General features: G+C 36.1%; 1 protein-coding gene across 1 annotated transcript in view; it reads left to right on the forward strand.

Annotated features, from left to right (window-relative positions):
• LOC106882609 (transmembrane protein 229B) overlaps nucleotides 1-21,026 on the forward strand; it is a 62,601-nt gene that overhangs the window by 22,847 nt on the left and 18,728 nt on the right. The window lies entirely within an intron of this gene.

Genomic DNA, 21,026 nt, shown 5'->3' on the forward strand with positions numbered 1-21,026 from the left:
AGTGCTTAGTCAATAAAGAAACCTCATTGTAGTTGCATCTCATAATATTACATTACTCCTTACAAGTGGATATATCTACATAGACATCAAGACTGTAAGTGCTTGGCAAACTGAGTTTGTGGGTTTGAAATGCTGTTTCATATCTAACTACTTCTCTGATATTCCTGCTATCTTTTGGAAACTATGAACATTATATCTTTCAACATCATTACATCTATAACTTCTTTCTTCTATGGAAAGGAATCAATTCTTCAAGGTGATTTCTTGCTCAATAGTCTAGAGATTTCAACCTGCTCACAGTTTTGCAGTTGCCAAATTATGTTGAATCTCTTTGCTCTTCTTGTGCTGATTTTTATTTTTTTTCCATTCACTGTGATGTCAGGAGTTGGCACAGCATTTGTTTTCTAAAAGAAACCTGTTCAATATATTAGAGGTAGATGCTGAGGCTTGTGGTTAAAGTATGGCATGCAGAAAGGTTGGACAAGATTTATATATATATATATATAATAATATTAGGGACAAAATCCAAAATTACAGGTAAAAAACTCAATTAAAATCAATTTATAAAAATTAAAATTAGATTGAGCCTTATATATATATAGTTTTCCCTAAAACTATATATATATATATATATATATATATTTATTTATATAGAGACAGAGAGGATACTATTAATAATTTAATAAAAAATATATGAAAAGGGAGATGATGGTAAAGTGAATTGAAACAATGAAGTATTACAGTGAACTTGTTCAAGTCTATAAATGGTTATTTATTTTGCTCTTCAAGTCTTTTGATAACCAACCTACCTCAGACAGCCCCTGATACACACTTCCTGTTCAAAGTGATCTAAATTAAAATTTTCCATCAAAATTCATGTTATATCCTAAACAACAGCTCAATAAGAATGAAGTTATTTTACTAAATTCATCATTATTTTCACAATTGATTGAAACAAAGGCTGGTTTATTCGAACAGAAATATTGTAATGAAAGGGTTAACGATATAGTTTCAAAAGAATGAGAAATGGTTTAAAAGAATAAATTCCTTTCAGTTTTCTTACTTGTCATGTTTAGTAATTTCATCACAGAACAGCCATTCTTTCAATTACATTAATCATAATGTCACAATCATCTTTTTTTCTCACTTTTACTTGCTTCATTCATTAGACTGTGGCCATGCTGGGGCACTGTCTTGAAGAATTTTTAATCGAATGAATTGACCCCAGCAGTTACTTTCTTTTTAACCTATCGATCTATTTTGCTAAACCGCTAAGTTACAGGGATGTAAACACACCGACACTGGTTGTCAAGTGGTAGTGGGGGACAAACATGGACACAAAGACACACACACAACAGGCTTCATTCAGATTTCATCTACTAAAGCCATTCACAAGGCTTTGGTTGACTCCAGACTATAGTAGGAGACACTTGCTCAAGGTGCCATGCAGTGGGACTGAACCCAGAACCATGTGGTTGGGAAGCAAGCTTCTTACCGCACAGCTACAACTGTGCCTGTATCACTTCAAAAGAATGGTGGTGAGCTGGCAGAATCATTAGCATGCCAGGTGAATCATTAGCATGCCAGGTGAAATGCTTAGTGGTATTTCGTCTGCCGTTACATTCTGAGTTCAAATTCCGCCATGGTTGACTTTGCCTTTCATCCACTTGGGGTCGATTAAATAAGTACCAGTTATGCAGTGGGGTTGATGTAATCAACTTAATCCCTTTGTCTGTCCTTGTTTGTCCCCTTCTATGTTTAGCCTCCTGTGGGCAATAAAGAAATGTATATCACTTCAAATTTATTTCATGTGATGTCAAAATTTTTGTTGCAAGTTGGTCACTGATAAATTTCCTCTGCAACATGAGTTGCAGTGAAACTTTGTGGTGAAAATAGACTCTGGATAAACCACAGTTTATTCAAAACCATGCATTGATGGTACAGTATTTATTAATGTGCAATTATGTGTTCATATATCATTATCTTCGTCTTAACATCTACTTTTCCGTCTTGCATGGATCAAATGGAGTTTATTGAGGTAGATTTTCCTTCCTGTCACCAACATTCACCAGTTACCAAGCAAGGTAATATTTCTCTGTGGCCAGGCATGTTTTTGTAGAATATTGGAAATGAGTGACACTGCTTGTTTGGCAGTGACACTTATTTACAACTATCAAGTGATGTCAAGACAAAGAGGCACAAACATAATCAGATTCCAACACACTTATATCTATCTATCTATCTATCTATCTATCTATCTACACGCACACACATGCGCGCACGCACACACACACACACACACACACACATCATTGCTATTATGCAAAAGTGTTGTAGGCCCCAAATGTTGCTTTTTCAGAAACCGGAAAAATATTTTCACCATTCCATAGCAAAACCATTGTACAATACTTTGACAATTTTTGACATCTTGGCATCTGAAGCAGCTGAAGATACAGTCTGACCAAAAGAACTGGCTATTGCAAGCAAAAATAAATATTGAAAAAAACGTATTTGGCTAAATTTGGACATATGACAGTTTAATGTAATAACAATGATATATATATATATATATGATGAGTTTTTACTGTTTCTATTTACCATATTCACTCACAAGCTATATTAGAAGACACTTGCCCAAGGTACCATGCAATGAGACTGAACCCAAAATTGTTTGGTTAGGAAGGAATCTTTGTAACCACACAGCCATATCTACACATATATATGATAATTACCATGTTTGCACCTTATGGTAACTACTTCTAACACCTGGCTGCAAACTCATCACTACATTGAGTGACCTCTTGTTCAAATATTTAAGGTCTGACCTGGTCAGTGATAAATAACAGTCTGTGATGATTACTGTATTTGCAGATGCACACTGAAGAAAAAAAAAAAGGAAACCCTGACATAAATAAGTTACCCGAGTCATCAAAAGAGCTCCTACATGGTCTGTGGGCCAACTAAACATAGTCAAATCCTTATGAGATGACTTTCACCTTGTTAAGTATGAAAATACTTGAGATCATGTAGTAAATGGTGCTTAATAGAGAATAAAATTAATTAATTAAAATTTTAATTACTACTAGTTAAAAATCTTCATAACCTTATCTTTATGTGTGAAAATTTGTCTACTTATTGTGTTCATGTTAGTAATACTAAGACATGTCTGTTGCTGTCATTATCACTAACAAAGATCATATTTTACCTTAAGCATAAGAACTGAATCTTTTTTTTAAAAAATTCTCATAGGCACAGGTGTGGCTGTGTGGTAGGAAGCTTGCTTCCCAACCACATGATTCCAGGTTCAGTCCCACTGTGTGGCATCTTGGGCAAGTGTTTTCTAGTATAGCCTTTGGCCAACCAAAGCCTTGTGAGTGGATTTAGTAGATGGAAACTGAAAGAAGCCCATCATATGTGTGTGTGTGTGTCTTTGTGTCTATGTTTGTCCTGCACCACTGCTTGACAACTGGTGTTGGTGTGTTTACATCCTCATAAATCAGTAGTTTGGCAGAAGAGACCAATAGAAGTACCAGGCTTAAAAAAATAAGTCCTGGGGTCGATTCATTCAACTAAAAATTCTTGAAGGCTGTGCCCCAGCATGACTGTAGTCAAATGACTGAAACAATTAAAAAAAAGTTGAGTTCTTGTAATTATCTCCCCTTTCTATGTCACTGATGGAAGCTGTTAGATTTTTGTTTTTTTCTGATGAAGAAAGCTAAAAGAAATTATAATTGATTCAGAATTTTTTTGCACATATCATTCAGTACAATATTAATTTCATGTAAATAATGTAGTTTCTACATGATTTTCATGGCCGGACAGTGTCTATTGAAGGCCTATTTATTTGATATTGCCCTGGGGCTGCACAACAAAAATCTTTTATCAAGCACTATATATTTGGATATTATGAATTCCCAGTGAAGGATTTAGCTAAACTGGCAGAGTTCAAGGAAATAATCAATACTTGAGCAAAGATTGAACTTGTGATCTCATGCTTCACTATATAGTCCATAAATTGACCCAAAAAGGCAACCATATCCAGCTTCTATGTGGTTGCTAAACCTGCTAGAAATAGCAGCTAAATCTTCCTCAAATCACACCATGCCATCTTAGAAAAGAACACATTCAATAATGTGGTCCTGGGTTCTCTGCAAATAAGAAAAAGACAATGGTCATGGCTGGAATGGCTTTGATTATAAATCTGCTCAGTCAGAGCTGACTCGAGGCTAAACAACTTCAACAAGCCATTAAAACTGAAGACAGAGTTATCTCTTTAGCCCTAGTAAGCAAAGAAAAAAAAAACTCGTACACATTGATGTTTAATAGTCTTGCATTATGGTTGTTGTTGTTGTATCATCATCTTAATTATCTGTTTTATCTATTATTTGGCAATAATATTATCATGGTTGTTTACTGCTGCTTCAGCTGGAGTACTACAGCTACACTACCACCACCTACAAATTGGTAGAGAGTGAAACAATGAGATAGAGAGGAGGAGAAAGAGCAGTGTTAGTTGAGCATCTGTGTGTGTGTGTGTGTGTGTGTGTGTGTGTGTGTTAGAGAACAACCAAAGTTTAAAATGTACTAAAAATGTACCTGCTAAACACATCATCAAGATTATTAGTTTTACTTGTAGTTGTTATTGTTTTACTACTTAATATTTGTTATTTATGTGATCTATTTCTGGTATTGATGATTTGCAATTTACTGATTAATTATATGATAACAGCAGCAGCAGCAGTAGAGATATATGTGAGGTAATTAATTAACAAACCAGTTCTATAGTGTGAACATTAATAATGGTATCTCCTATATAAATATATATAATGGCGAGGGATGGGGTAAGTTCTTGTCTAGCCCTAGGTCAGGTGACCTTCATAGCTAAGGGTTGGTCTTGTGTAACCCCAGGTCAGCTTTGATCAAGCAGACCTGCAATGAAAAGTCTTCCAACTATGATCATTCCTTGTGTAACGTGTCTTTGTTTTTTTTTATTATAGTAGATTGATTTGAGGGAGATTTAGCTGCTATAGGTTTTTCTCCTATAGCTTCTGGCTGCTCAGTATCTTTGTGAGTGAAGTAATGAGGAGTATTGAATAAGAGAGAGAAGTATAAAAAATAACTGAGGAGTATTAACAAGTAGTGAAGAGTATCAAGAAGTAACAAGGAATGTTAAATAAGTAACAAGGAGTATCAAGAAGCAGTGAGGAGTTTAAACTGGCCATGTCCATCTAAAACATCCTACTTGTTTTATGTTCAAACAAGCCAAGTTCAACCTCTCACACTTATGCTACAATGTCAGTATAAAAATAAGCAACCAGATCATCAGAATCTCAAAGAGCATTACATTTGACAGTAATCTGAATACTAAAGGGTTAATAAGTATTGAGGTGTATCAAGAAGTAACGAGGAATATTCAGAAGTATTGACTTGCATTACTGAATTACTGAATTAAAGTTCATCTACTTAAAAATTTGTGATAATCTGCTGATGTAAGAAATTGTTGAATCAGTTATAACCTCTTAAAATTGTATTTTGGCAAAAAAAAAAAAAAAAAAACCTAAAAAATCAGAATGGGTGTCTATATTTACAAGAAAGTTATGTTAACCTTGGTGATTATGTGTTGTTATCTTTGTGCTGTTTGCAAATGGAATGATGGGTACATATTTTACATACCATTCTCCAAATACTTCAGGGTACATGTGACTTGCAGTCTTCCACTCATCATGGTTAACTGCCAATTCCTCTTAGCCATCACAAATTCCACCTTAACACCATATTTCCATTTACTCCAGTGGATAAATTACTTAACTATTTCCCAACTTCTGGAAGCACAGGATCTTATTTGTTGCTGTCATTTTCTCTTCCTCAAATGTCAGTGCTATGCACATGTTCTGATGAGCCACAAGGATACCTGCCTCTATATTGATACTTGGTCTACAAGAAATAAAAATAAAATCCAGTAAAGGAAGCCTTTGGGTGGTTGTTTGATGTGACCTACAAAAAAAAGCCCCCAGAAACAGTAGCTGGATCTTCCCTTAGATCACACTTACAAGAAGGGAGTCTAAACAATGAGGAAACCTGTACTTGGTTGCTTGATTTGTTAGAAATAACAGTCAACTGACCCTCAAATAACACTAAGCCATTGGATAATAGGATCATAAAAATGTTGTTTAAAAATAAGATAGGATAGTCATGTCTGGAATGCTTTGATCATGTCTGAAATACTGATGAGAGCTGATCTGTGGCTGAACAACACTTGCCCTATGTAGATTGTGATGGTTAATACATATTTTCTGAAGAGGTTGTTGAATTAGTAACTCAGTGTCTTTGCTAGAGATCAAAAGTGTTCTAACCTTGACTACTCCATCTTTGTGTATACCTAGGACTTCCATTGTTAAAACAGTAGTAGTATGATTTGAGGGAATTTGTGTGCTATTTCTATCAGGATGAACAACTATATACTGGTACACCCTTTCTTCTCATTTTGGAAGTGCCTTTCTGTTTATCACCTGCCTCTTTCTTATTTAGTTTTTAATTGCTGTAGTTTTTCCTTTCTTGGTCCTATTTTATGGTCTCCCATATTAGTGAATAGGTACATGCATGGCTGTGTGGTTAAGGAGTTTGCTTTAGGTTCAATCCCATTGCATGGCACCTTGGACAAATGTCTTCTACTGTTGCCTTAGGCAGCTAAAAGACTTGTTAGTAGATTTCATTGACAGAAACTGAAAGAAGCTTGTCATATATATATTTATGTATGTGTATGTAGTATCTCTTTGTCTTGACATCCCTTGATAATTGTAAACAAGTGTCATCATCTTACAAGTGGTGTTTTTTTATTTCAAATTTTGCACCAAAATGTGTCCAGTCATGGGGAGATATTACCTTGGAAAAAAGTAAGGGTTGGCAACAGGAAGGACATTTGGTTGTAGAAAAACTACCTCAAGAAATTTGGTCTGACCCATGCAAGCATAGAAAAGTGGACTTTAAGATGATGATGGCTTCATCAACAGGTCAAAATGATGCTGAAATCATGCTTTTTCGCCAACCTAAGTTTCCTACTACCTTTGTCCATCCACTTTTTGTGATAAATATGAAAAAAACATCAACTGAGATAATAAATTTAGGCATTGTTTTTGTTTAGAGTTTAGTAAAAGAGTGAGTTTGGTGTTGTCTGCACAACAGGCCAAAATGACAGTATAATAGGGGTGGGGTGTTCGTGCTCACCTGTTTTTCTAGCCTCTGCCTTTGCCCCTTTAGTTTTCAAGACTTCCATTTGATGACACATCAGATGTTAACTACACTTTATCTATGTTGCTTATTTGCCCTCATTCAATTTTTGTTTCCTTCCTGGTATGAATCATGTATTTATAAAACTCCAGTTTTACTCCTACTCTTCAATTGTCTCCTGGTCTTTATACTTTTTCGTGATATAGTTGTACCAAGTTCCAGTAAGTTCATCTGCTTGTATATTACCCCCTTTTCCTCCTAATCAGTCCTCTTACTTCACACATTGTCACCTTTGAAATCTCTACACCCCATAGTTCATTGATTGTGTGTCCATAATTATATGTTCCTACCATTTTTGGTAGTTTACTGATTTAGGATAAAGTCTATTTTTTCATTCTTATGTTCTTTCATACTTCGTCCTATTTTCTCCATTCCCAAATAATTTTTCTTTCAGTGATTGTCTTTGCTGTCACTAAGATTGTCTTTACTGTCACTCAACTGTTCAGTTGCTTACTTTTTTGTCTGATATATACAACAGCTTGTAGCTGTTGTAACTTGTGCTGTCTGTGCGCTGTCTTCGTCTTAGGTGAATACAGAAGGACCATCAGAATCCATGTATTCTGACTTCTGTTGTAGAAGTGGCAATGAGTTTAGAAGGTTTGTAAAAATAATAAGAAAAAGAAGAAATGCTAAAATCACATGACATAGAGAAGGATAAAAACTGGGCTATTTCTCTTTTGTGCATCAGAAGATAAAGAACATGAATGATTATTTCCTGTCAAAAAAGATAGTGGGAACAGCCCTGGAATTTAATTTAAATTAGAATGTAACAGGAGTAAGTTTTCAGGGACAATTTTAGATGTGTTTTAGTCTTGTTAGACCTCATCAGTAAAACATTACATAACAATTTAGGCTATTTTCTAACTTCCTTTTCCTGCAGTGTAGCAAACTATATGACCTTACATACTTCAACTCAATTGTCATTGTATATAATTGAACTATTGTTGGTCTGTCTGTCTAACTAGGAACTTTAGTCTGTGTCAACACCTTCCCCGGCTTGTTCTGGAATTTACTCTTACCACCTCTGACATTTCTGCCATCACTGTTCACCAACTTATCTGTCACTGCCACATTCCTACCATTGTGAGTTATAAAGCCATTGACTTATTCCTAACTTAACTGTTCCACTTTTCACTAAAACTGATATCTTCTCATAATTTTCCAATTGTCTGATATGCACACCCCACCAATAACAACTTTCACTTGTTATTCTGCTGCTTCAACAGGGTATATACCTCCACCACCTGCAATTTTCACTTCCTTTCTTCTGACTTTCAAATCGCTCCTATTTTTCCCAGTTATGCCCTCTTTTGAAATCTAGCAAAACCTCTTGGTCAAAAACTCCCTATTGCATTGCACTGTCCTCTTCAAATACTCTTACAGTATATATTACTCTTGCTTCTTTATCTCCAACAATAGTTTATTCATAACTAGACCCCCAAACCCAATGGCAAGTCACTTTGACTGTATCCCTTACCAATCTTATTTACTATCACCTGCAAACTCTGCAAATCTCTCTATACATGGGTCAAACTGACTGTCATATTGGGGATAACTTCTGTGAACACCTTCTTGACATCTAGTGTAACAACCAAATACTCCATAAGCCTGCAGTTAGACATTTTGAGCCACTGGACCACCAACTTTTTCACTTGATCTGCAAATGCAGAATGAAGTATCTTCATTCTGGGAACTACTTTGATTACAAGCATTAATGAATGCTTTTTTTTTTTTTGTTTTTTTTTTTTTGTCTGTTAGTTGACCTCCTCCTCTTTATCATATTTTTTCCTTCTCTTCTCTTGAACTTGAAACTTTTTGCTTCTCAAATTTAGCAGCAGTCCTGTTCAACATTTTCTTGGTGTCTTCTTTTCTTGTGATCAGTAGCGCTTTATCTTCTTTATTGCTTTCAAATTTTCCAGCATTCTTTTTGATTACTTCCCCTGTTAACTGCTGTTTCCCTACCAGACAGTTTATTGGTCTGTAGATTTTAGGGCTTACTGTTTTGGGAATTAAGATGGTTTCCTCTTTAGTGGTGTTGTCTGCTGCTCCCTCTTCTCACACCTCATGTGTCTCTGATAGTTATTTTAACCAGAAGTTTAGAATCTTACCATGTCCTAAAATTTCAGGCCTTTTTCAGGTTTTGTGTCTATTGTAGAAAGGATTATTATTATCATTATTATAAAGGTGGTGAGCTGGCAGAATTGTTAGTGTGCAGGGCAAAATGGTTAACAGTGTTTTGTTTGTGTACGTTCTGAGTTCAAATTCCGTCGCGGTCGAATTTGCCTTTTATCTTTTTGGGGGTCAATAAAATAAGTACCAGTTTAACACTGTCGTCGAGATAATCAACTTCCCCCTCCCTTCAAAAACTGCTGGCCCTGTACCAAAATTTGGAATCATTATCATTATGTTTTCATTGTTGTTGCTTTGTTTTATGCAAGCTGTTTCATGTATCACCCAGAAACTTCAAGAAACAGCAAGTTAGACATTTTACTGTGGGGGTTATTTATGAGTAGCAATGATATGTTTCAGGAAAAGGAAACAAAATACTGAGAATTAAAATTACATTGAACATTTGTTGTACTATTTGTGATTTAAAAAGGTTTTGGGGCTTAAATATTCTCAAGTTGACAGTGTTTTTAGAACGTGCAGAATCATTTGCACTAGAGGCAAAATGCTTAGCAGTATTTCATCTGTCTCTACATTCTGAGTTCAAATTCCACCAAGGGTGACTGTACTTTTCAGCCTTTCAAAGGTTGATAAAATAAGTACCAGTTAAACACTGGGGTAGATGTAATCAACTTACTCCTCCCACGAAATTACAGGCATTGTACCTTTATTATTATTGTTGTTGTTGTTCAGTAATCTTATACCTATTGTATGCTTTTACTCCTCTACTGAGTGCAGCTCTCTGTGCCTTTGGTATGTACTGTGGTTTGTTTTAGTGTTGTTATTTTTAATGTATTTGAAATACTCTATGTAAGAAATGTGCTGTGTCTGGCAGTGCTATTTTCATCATCATCATTTAATGTCCAAGTTCCATGGATCTAAGGACTGTATCTTGCTCCATTGGCATGGTTTCCACTGCTGGATGCCCTTCCTAATGTTCACCACTTTACAGCATGCTACTGGGTACTTTTCTCGTGCCACCAGTGCAAGTGAAATTGCCATGCAGTTCATAAGACACTACAAAACCCAAGGGAGCAGAGTTCAGCTTTATGCTAGGAGGTTCTGGAGTTTTGGTTTTGTATTTTTCTGCATAATTTTTTTTTATCATACCTAAAGTACCTGTTATTCCCGTTTCTAAACACCACATTCAAGATGTTTCTATTTCCAGATTTTTATATTTCAATAAAGAGAAAAACAATTAGGTTTAAATCTCTGAGTGAGAAAGCGGTTTGGCAAAACAGACCGATAGAATAAGTACTTGACATCCAAAGAATAAGTCCTGGGGTCGATTTGCTCGACTATAGGCGGTGCTCCAGCATGGCCGCAGTCAAATGACTGAAACAAATAGAAGAGTAAAAGAGAGTAACAGTATGTCAGAGTAAAGTCTATTTGCCAACGTAAAGTGGCAATCCTGATTAGGATGGTTTTACTACCCTTTTCTTTTAGCCTCAGGGAAGCATCTTTTATTGAAAGCATCGATAGCCAGCTGGAAAAGATGTTTACCTGGGGCTAAAAAAAGGTAGTAACACCATCCTAATCAGGATTGCCACTTTATGTTGACAAATAGACTTTACCCTATATTTCAATAGTTTTTCCATTTCTGTAATCTGTTGGGACTGATGTGTTGATTTTTTTTTTTCTGATAATCTTTGACAACAATGTCTGGTTGATTACTCTTGGTGTATCCCAGTGTGTGGTTCCTTTGTCATTTTCTGAAATCTTCTCTGGTGATATCATTATTCTTCTGGCAAATCATTAGCAGCACTGGATGAAATGCTTAGTGGCATTTCTTCTGGCTTAATGTTCTGAGTTCAAATTTCACTGAGATTGACTTTGCCTTTCATTCTTTTGGGGTCAATAAATGAAATACCAGTTAAACAGTGGAGTTGAGTTGATGTAATCAATTACCCTCTTTCCAGAAATTTCAGGCCTTATGCTTATATTAGAAAGGATCCTCCTCCTCTTCCTCCTCTTCCTCCTCCCCCTCCCCCTCCTCCTCCTCCTCCTCCTCCTCCTCCTCCTCCTCCTCCTCATCATCATCATCATCATCATCATCATCATCATCATCATCATCATCATCATCATCATCATCTTCTTCTTCTTCTTCTTCTTCTTCTTCTTCTTCTTCTTCTTCTTCTTCTTGCAAGCTGGCAGAATCATTTGCATGCTGGGCAAAATGCTTAGTGGTATTTTGTCCATCTTCACATTCTGAGTTCAAATTCTGCTGAGGTCGACTTTGTCTTTCATCCTTTCGGGGTTGATAAAATAAGTACCAGTTGAGCACAGGAGTCGATGTAATCGACTTACCTCTACCCCAAAATTGCTGATCCTGTGCCAAAATTTGAAACCATTATTATTATTATTATTGTATAAGGCAGCAAGCCAGGCGAAATGCTTAGTGGCTTTTCATCTGTCCTTATGTTCTGCTGAGGCCGACTTTGCCTTTCATCCTTTTGGGGTTGATAAAATAAGTACCAGTTGAAAACTGGGGTCAATGTGATCGACTAAGTCCCTTCCTCCAAAATAGTTACTCTTGTAGCAAAATTTGAAACCATTATTATTATTATTATTATTATTATTATTATAAAGCACCCACTACACTCTTGGAGTGGTTGGCATTAGGAAGGGCATCCGGCCATAGAAACCATGCCAAATCAAATTAGAATCTGGTGCAATTCCCTGGCTTACCAGTTTTCAGTCAAACCACCCAACCCATACCCAGCATGGAAAACAGATAAGTGATGATGCTGCTGATGATGATTATTATTATTATTAAGGTGGTGAGCTGGCAAAATTGTTACCACACCAAGCAAAATGCTTAGCAGCATTTCGTCCTGCTTTATGTTCTGAGTTCAAATTCTGCCAAGGTTGACTTTGCCTTTCATCCTTTCAGGGTCGATAAATTAAGTACCAGTGAAACACTGGGGGTGGGGTGGGGGTGTCGATGTAATTGACTAGTTTTGACCCTTGAGCCTTGTTTAAAGATTAATGTGCAGTTTAACACCTGAATGCTTTAATACAGTGCACTCTCTTGCAGTCATAGTTGACAGGAAGTGGGATATGTATGCTGTACTGTGTGATGGAGAAATGGAAGGTCTTGCACAAGGTTGTTTAGTTCCTGGTCAGTCAGTCAGTTCTACATTAAGCAAATCTCTTATTGACACTCCTACTAACACTGCTGTTTCAGGCCTAATGTCTAGGACATCGTTATCTAATGTGCCCTTCCTTTTTTAAAAATGGCAGATTTAGCTGCTATTTCTAACAGAGCAGGTGACTGCATAGTTGAACAATTTGAAAGGGCAAGTTGTTGTGTACAATGTGATGATGGAAGGATTGGGTTGTACAGTGTGTGCATTGGTGTGGTGTGTGTGCATGCATACATGTGATATTTGTGTGTGTGTGTGTGTGTGTGTGTGTGTGTGTGTGTGTGTGTGTGTGTGTGTGTGTGTGAGAGGGTAGTGGTGAGTTCTGTATGGATGTGTGTGTGGTGGTAGTGGCATGAGTTTGTGTGTGTGTAATGACTTTAGTTGCCTGAAAAGTGATGACAGAGAGCACATAGCATAATAAAACCATGACCTAAATTTCCTAGTGAAAAATATACCAAACACTTATTTCTAATTACTGAATCATACGCCAAATTGTTGAAATAGCCATAAAACACTTATTTTTGACACTAGATCATGGTGAAGTGCTGGAAGTTCACAACAAGAGGTCATAGGTTCAATACTTCACACAAGCAATGCAATGAATTATTCATTACTCAGTAGTACTCATTATTAAAAGTTGATTTGTTTAATCTGTGTCATGATTTATTAATAACAATATATCTTAATTAAACTAGGTTTCTAATTTTATTATAACTTTAACTGACAGTATGTAACATCATATTGACATTTATTATCTTAAAAGTGTTTGGAGGGTGCGACTGTGAGTTTCTAGATGTTTCAGTAGTTTTCAAGAACATTAATTGAGGTTTTGTTGTAATATAGTCTTAGGTATGTTATTTAGAAATAAGGAGAGTCTTAGAGAATCATGAGCTACTTCTGCCATTTACTTGTGCTTGGTTGAATTTCTAAGGAGGACTGGCCTGCAAACTGGTGCCACGTAAAAAGCTGTGCTAGTGTCACGTAGTAGCACCCATGCCAGCACCATGTAATAAGCACCCAGTGCACTCTGTAAAGAGGTTGGCGTTAGGAAGGGCTTCCAGTCATAGAAACCAAGCCAAATCACACTGGAACCTGATGCAGTTCTCCTGCTTGCCAGCTCCTGTCAAATTATCCAACCCATGCCCGGCATAAAAAACGAACGTTAAACAATGATAACGATGATGAAGGAAATATGGTCAGTGTTTGCATATCTTTAGCCAAAGCACTAATGGATAAGGACTGATCTGGGCTTAAAAATAATTTTCTCTCTGTCTCTAACAATTGGAGATTTTTTTTTTTAACAGCATGCTATACTTTGTTGCTATGGTAATAGATGTGTCTGCTACACATTTGTTGTTGATATATGGATAGCGTGTCTGAGCAGAGTTGGCTGTTTTTCCTCAGAAAGTAGATATTAAGATTATTGGCAGTGGATGAGATTATTATTATTATTATTATTATTATTATTATTATTATTTCATATATGCACAACAGATTAGACTGTTGGGAAAAAATTCCTAACATCAAGCTACAACAAGTAACCTTAGATGTCAAGAACCTTCCTAATTATCCTAGCTGTTCCTAATCATACTGTTTTCTGGAGCTGCAATAAACTAAGTTTTATGCCTATTTCCTCCATCGATCTGTTCAAATCTTTAGAGATAGTTCCTAATGCACCTATAACTACAGGGATACATTTTACCCACACTATCCATAGGCTCTGTAATTCAATAGCTAGACCCTGGTACTTTGTTATTTTATCTATACCTCTCATATTAATTTTCTTATTGTTTGGGACAGTAAAGCCAATTACCTGGCAGTTTCTATTCTCTTTGTCTACAACTACTAAATCAGGCTTTCTAGCTTCTGTTAGTCTGAAATTATTGTTATTAATATTGTTATTATTATGAAGGTGGTAAGCTGGCAAAATTGTAAGCATGCTGGGCAAAATGCTTAGAGCCATTTCATCTGTCTTTACATTCTGAGTTCAAATTCTGCCAAGGTCAACTTTGCCTTTCATCCTTTCGGGGTTGATAAAATAGGTACCAGTTGATTAATGGGGATCAATGCAATTGACTTGCCTCTCCCCCAAAATTGCCGGCCTTGCACCAAAATTTGAAACCAATATTATTATCATGGTAAGTGAGAGAGTAGGCTAGAAAAAGGCAAGAGTGTAAGGGAAGGGGAAGAGTGACTACAATAATCTATTCCCAGTACATGGTTGGTACTTTCTCTTATTGATACCAGAATGATGAAACTAAAGTTGGCCTCTGTTGGATTTGAACCAAAAAAGAACACTAATGTGGTCGTACTTAAATACAGCAAGGCATTTTGCCTATCACTTTTTCATTTCTGCTAATCCACCACCTTTTACGATATAAGCTTCTAACATTGTTCTCATTTTTAACAATTTGTCAGTTGCACTACATGGCACCTTTAGCAAGTGTCTCTCATGATAGCCCTGGGCTGAGCAAAGCCATATGAGAGGATTTGATTGACTGAACTGAAAGAATGTGTGTATGTGTTGTTTCCATTCATCCATGTCCCACCCCAACCACTTGACAGCTGGAGTTGGTTTGTTTATGTCCTTGTAGTTTAGCCATTTGGCGGAAGGGGCCAAGAGAATAAGTTGCCAAACTTAAGAAATAACTAACGAGTAATGCATTGTTTTACCAAAAAGTTAAAATTCATAAAAACATTTGTTTGAAGGTTAAAACTAAAGATGAAAACTTTTTTTTTTTACAATTAATCATTGTAATTAATCACTTCTTAAAGTTAATAAAGTTAAAATCATGCAATAAAGTTAAAAGAAGGTTAAAAAAATGAAATTCACTAAAAAGAAAATTTTATTTTGATTAGCTACTGAAAAGAATAAATAAATTCATTGATATATATTTTTATATATTGATTAAACCTAATTTCATACCTATTTCTTCCTACTAGCTTTTAGAGGAGCTGTCGTATTGGACTACAGCTTTGGAGCTATTTTTAGCACTCTCTATGGCTTGTCCTACCCTTCAATGTTAAATTATTTAACACCATGTGCGTCCAGTCATTTGAACATAAACAAAAGTCTAGCATGTCTGTTTAGTTTTTCTATAAGACAGATTTCTGACTTCAAGGTGCTTTTACCAATATTAGTTATTGGTGATCAGTACCAAACACTAATAGTGATTATTTGCATCTTTTTTTCCGATTCATGAAACAGGCCTCTTTAAGAACAAAATCATTTATTATCATCCAATTGTAAGTGTATATACTTATAGTTTTAATTCTTTACACCTGTTAGTTGGCGTTAGGAAGGGCATCCAGCTGTAGAAACTCTGCCAAATCAGACTGGAGCCTGGTGTTGCCATCCGGTTTCACCAGTCCTCAGTCAAATCGTCCAACCCATGCTAGCATGGAAAGCGGACGTTAAACGATGATGATGATGATGATGATGTTACTTAGGAATTTTAAATTTATCTTTGAAAGTAAGTACTTTTCCTTGCTAGTCTTTTCACTATATGTAAATGTACAGTATGCTAGCTGTTTCTCAATAATATTTTGATATATATTTCATGATTTTCTTATTCTTAACTCAGATGTCAAAACCAAAAACAAGTCAAAAGGCAAAAGCTCTTGAATTTACAGAGAAAATTTCAAAAGAATTTGTATTGAATCAATAACACTGAAGACTGTGCCTTGTTGATGTCAAATGCAATAAAAGACATTTTGTTGAGTCGCATAAAATGAGCAAAAATATCAAAACCATCTTAAAAAGACTACTAAAATTGTACAGCCACCGATCAAATCATTTGAATTTACCAAAAATAATAAATCTTGGGGTGCAATGTTGACCAAAGTATTTCTTGAGGCTAGCATTCCTTTGCACAAGTTCATTAATACAAGTGTGAGAAGTTTGTTTGATTCTCTCAATAAGCCACTGCCATCTCCATCTACATGCCAAAAATATGTTGATATGTTTAGTGCAAATATGGTTGAAAATTGCAAGAGCTGCTTGGCTGATCAAAATGTATTTTTAATTGCTGATGAAAGTGAGATCAATGACAAAAAAAATTGTCAAAATGTACTCGTTGGTTCAGCTTGAAATCCTCAAAGAACATTCTTAATTGAATGTTTGCCACTCAAATCAGCTCTAACTGCCACAGTCATCGCTCAGATCATTGATGATTTGTTAAGAAGTATGGTGGTTCCAGGAGAAAATTTTCTCCAACTATACTTGGTATATGGTAGCTGCTGGAGAAACATTGCAAGTATCCTAATCTCTTCCATGTAACCTGCTTCTCTTACCTATTGCACAACTGTGCTCTAAAATTAAAGGCTTTCTATCCTGCAGTGGATTGTCTGATTACCCCATGAAGGCTGCTACTATAAAAGACAAACACTGCTGGGAGCAATTCAAAACACTCAGATATCTGCCTCAGCCACTTGTGACCTGGTGGGGCAGCTGGTTGGATGCCTGAAATTACTATGCAAGAACTTTGCAAAGGTTACAAAAATTGTAGAAAGTTTGGAAGATGAAGACATTTTGGTGCAGAGAATGAAAGAAGCTGTGTGAAATCCTGAGATCAGGACTAACCTCATCCAAATATGTTCAAACAATCTGCAGTTGAAAGAATTGATTTTGAAAGCTGCAGTCAACAGCTTTCACCAACTATGATGCTTACAAAAGCCTCAAACAATTGAAATTCAACAAAGACCCATGTTGCATCATGAATTACATTGATTTTAGATTCAATAAAAACCAAATTAATTCAATAAAAACCAAATTAATTCAATAATTCAACTAACGAACCCCAAAATTTCACCCATGGAATAAACAGATCTGATACTATGTCAAGTGATATCAGCTTTTGTAGAATGCAGTTTTTTGATGCTGAAAAATTCCTTACAAAAGACAGTTTTTGCTTACAAAATATAAAACATTATATCATATTGTAGTATAATAAATTTCCACAATAGTTATTTTTTAAAATTGCATTAATAATACTCATATATCATAAAGTAATCAAAACAAGAGCGAACTCCTTAATGTTTATGGATATATTAGTAATAATAAGGTTAAAATGAGGTTTAAATCTGTCAATAAAGTTAGAAAATAAGGTTAAAAATGTGTGAAAATAAGGTTAAAATCAAGCAATTTTTAAGGTTTAAAAAAAATTACCTTAGTAATGAGGTAGATTTATTCAAGGTGGTGCCCCAGCATGGCTGCAATCCAATGACTGAAACAAGTAAGAAAGGCATGGCAGGTTCAGTCCCACTGCTTGGCACCTTGAAACACATTTGAAAAAGTGTAGAAATATGAAATGAAATGATAGACATTAAACTAAAAGTGCCTTGAAGAAGTTTTAGTCAAATAAATCAACCCTGGACTAATGTTTTGTTTCTTTTTATTAACTCTTGTATTTATTCTATTGGTCTCTTTTTGCAGAACTGCTTAAATTACAAGGACGTAAGCAAACCAACACCAGTTGTCAAGTGGTGGTAGGAGACAAAGACAGACACAAAGTCTCTCTCTTTCTCTCTCTCTCTCTCTCTCTCTCTCTCTCTCTCTCACCACATACACACATAAATATATATATACAACAGGCTTCCTTCAGTTTCTGTCAACCAATTCCACTCACAAGGCTTTGGTCAGCCCGAGGCTATAGTAGAAGAATTGGAATAACATCTGCGTTCAACTCCATTTATTTACTTTTATATATATATATATATATATATATATATATATATATGTATGTATGTATGTATATATATATATATATATATATATATATATATATATATATATATATATATTGTCGTATTTGGGATGGTTATTTTATTTATTATTATTATTGTTTTGCCAAATAAACACACACACTATATTTTTTTTTCTTCACTTGTTTATTACTGTTATTATATTATTTTTTATTATTTTGACGTTTGTCCATTGTCCAGAAATCTTTTGTCACACATCTGTGACCTCTTCAGTGACACTTTTTGTTTTCGTGTGTGTGTTCTTGCTCCATTCACTCCATTCTTTTCTTCTAAGATGTGTATCTATATGTGCACATGCGTTTGTGTCCTTGTTTGTGTGTGTGTGTGTCATAGTTTTTAGCAGCCGTGTGGCCTTCCCCTCAGCCCCGACCTCTTACCCCATTGTGCTGCTGCTGTCCTAAGACCCGAGGAAAGAAAAAACAGAAAGAAAAACATGTGTGTTCTTCCACGGTGTTGCCATCATCAGCACAGCTGCTGCTGCTGACCATGTTAGTTGTGTTGTTGGTAGCATATGGCCGTCCATGTGGTTTTGTGTGTGTGTATGGGTTCACTTTGTATGTATCTATGCCCTTTATATAGTTTTGTTTATTTATTTTATCTACCTCTGTCTTCCATTTATCACAGTTATGTAACAGATACATTTATATATTTGTTTATTTATCTATTTATATATTTATTTATGTATTTTTTATGCATCTATATTTCTCATATGCATCACAGGTAAGTGCATATATGTCTATTGTGTGTGTGTATTACTCTGTATATATCTGTGTATTATTTACGGGGGTTTTTTCTTCCTTCTTTCCTCTCTCTTCACATCCCTACTGTCTTTAGTCGTGTGGTGGTGGGTGTTACTGTTCCATTCATGTTTTCTATTGAGGCTCAGTCTGTTATGTGTGTAGCTTCTGTAATCACTCTAAATGTCATGTCAGTTCTGTGTCGATAGTACTTTAACCTCTGTTATTAATTGAACCCCCATGTTCTGCTTGAGCTTGTTGATAGAACATGTTTCTCGTCTTTGAGCTCTCACCAATGTTCACCTATATGGTCTCTTATGCTGTGTGCAGTCTCTCCTGTGTAGGTAGTTGTCATGTTACTGCACCTTCCCTCAATACATCATAAGCTATATGCTACATTCCTAACCTTATGGTTAACCTGTGGGTTCATCCTACACATAACACATTTGTACTCTGTACAGGGGGGCTTATCAAAGGAATAGGTATTACAGATTAGGGATTTTAAAGGGGCACGAGGCCTCTCCACTACTTTAATTCATAGATTAGCCTTACTTAATGATTTTCTAAAAAGGTGTGCTAGTTCGCCACCAGGGGTCGCATCAGTGAACATGACACTCTGGTATTTGTTGTTGTCATACCAAGTGTTGGCCTTATTTATCTTATTACTGGTCCTTTCCGTGCTGTTCCAGGATTTACTCCTGTACAGTGGGTAGATTCCCTTAGTATCGCTCTCTATGATGGCTTTGTACTTAGTCCTGGCTCCTTTGTACATGAATTGATAAATGTATATATATATGTGTGTGTGTGTGTGTGTGTGTGTGTGTGTATACAGGGTGTGGTGAATAAACTGTCGTCTAGATTACGCAAAAATGAAAATAACATTGACATCTCATTTTAACAGATATATTTACTAAAATAACATAAAAATATCTTGAAATACTAAAGAGAAAATCTATTCAATAAAATTGCCATTGGCTTCAACCATGGCTCCCAGTCGACTTTGGAATCTCCTGCAACTCTTCTGGATGGTCTCCTTGTTTAAGTTGGTGAATGCTGCTATAATCCTTGCCTTCAGTTCATCTTTGGTGTTACAAGAAGTTTTGTTGGTCTCTCACTCAACTGCGCCCCACACATAATAATCAAGGGGGTTGCAGTCTGGTGAGTTAGGTGACCAGATGTTAGGGGTGCTGTGGTTGCAGAAATTGTCCGATAGCCATGATTAGGTTCTCCTGCTTGTGTGGTCTGGTGCAAAGTTTTGTCGCCAGATATAGGGTCTTCCAGCAGCCTCCCCCTTGACTCAGGGCAGCACTACCTACTCCAAGCACCTGATGTAGGCCTCTATGTTGAGTCTGAGGCTGTGTGGGAAGGTGAATGGAGGCATAATGTTGCCATCACTACTAATCCTTCCAAACACCATGATGTTGATTGTATGTTTGATTTTTATCTCTCTCGGTACATGTTCTCAGATTGACACCCAAGCACACCCAAGCACTCTGAAATGTTTGTATTGGAGCTTTTGGCATGCATACCAAGCAGTATAGCATGTTTCCAAATTTCTGGCTAAGTGAATTGCGTCATGGTGCTGTTTTGTGCACAGACAGTGCCCAACTGACCCTAGTACACTATGTAGTCAACAAAATCAAAAGCAAACAATGCACATGCATGATATTAAAAATATAAAATAGCGACAATTTACCCATTGTACCAATCATCATCAACAACAGCAATAGCAACATTTAATGTTTGCTTTCCATGCTGGCATGGGTTAGACAGTTTGACTGAGACTGGTAAGCTGGAGAGTTGTACCAGGTTCCAATCTGATTTGGCGTGGTTTCTATGGCTGGATGCCCTTTCTAACGCCGACCACTCCAAGAGTGTAATGGGTACTTTTTATGTGCCACCAGCATGGGTGCAAGTTAACTGACAC

Source organism: Octopus bimaculoides, chromosome 11 (assembly GCF_046866305.1).
Source record: "Octopus bimaculoides isolate indiv1 chromosome 11, ASM4686630v1, whole genome shotgun sequence".
NCBI classification, from domain to species: Eukaryota; Metazoa; Mollusca; class Cephalopoda; order Octopoda; family Octopodidae; genus Octopus; species Octopus bimaculoides.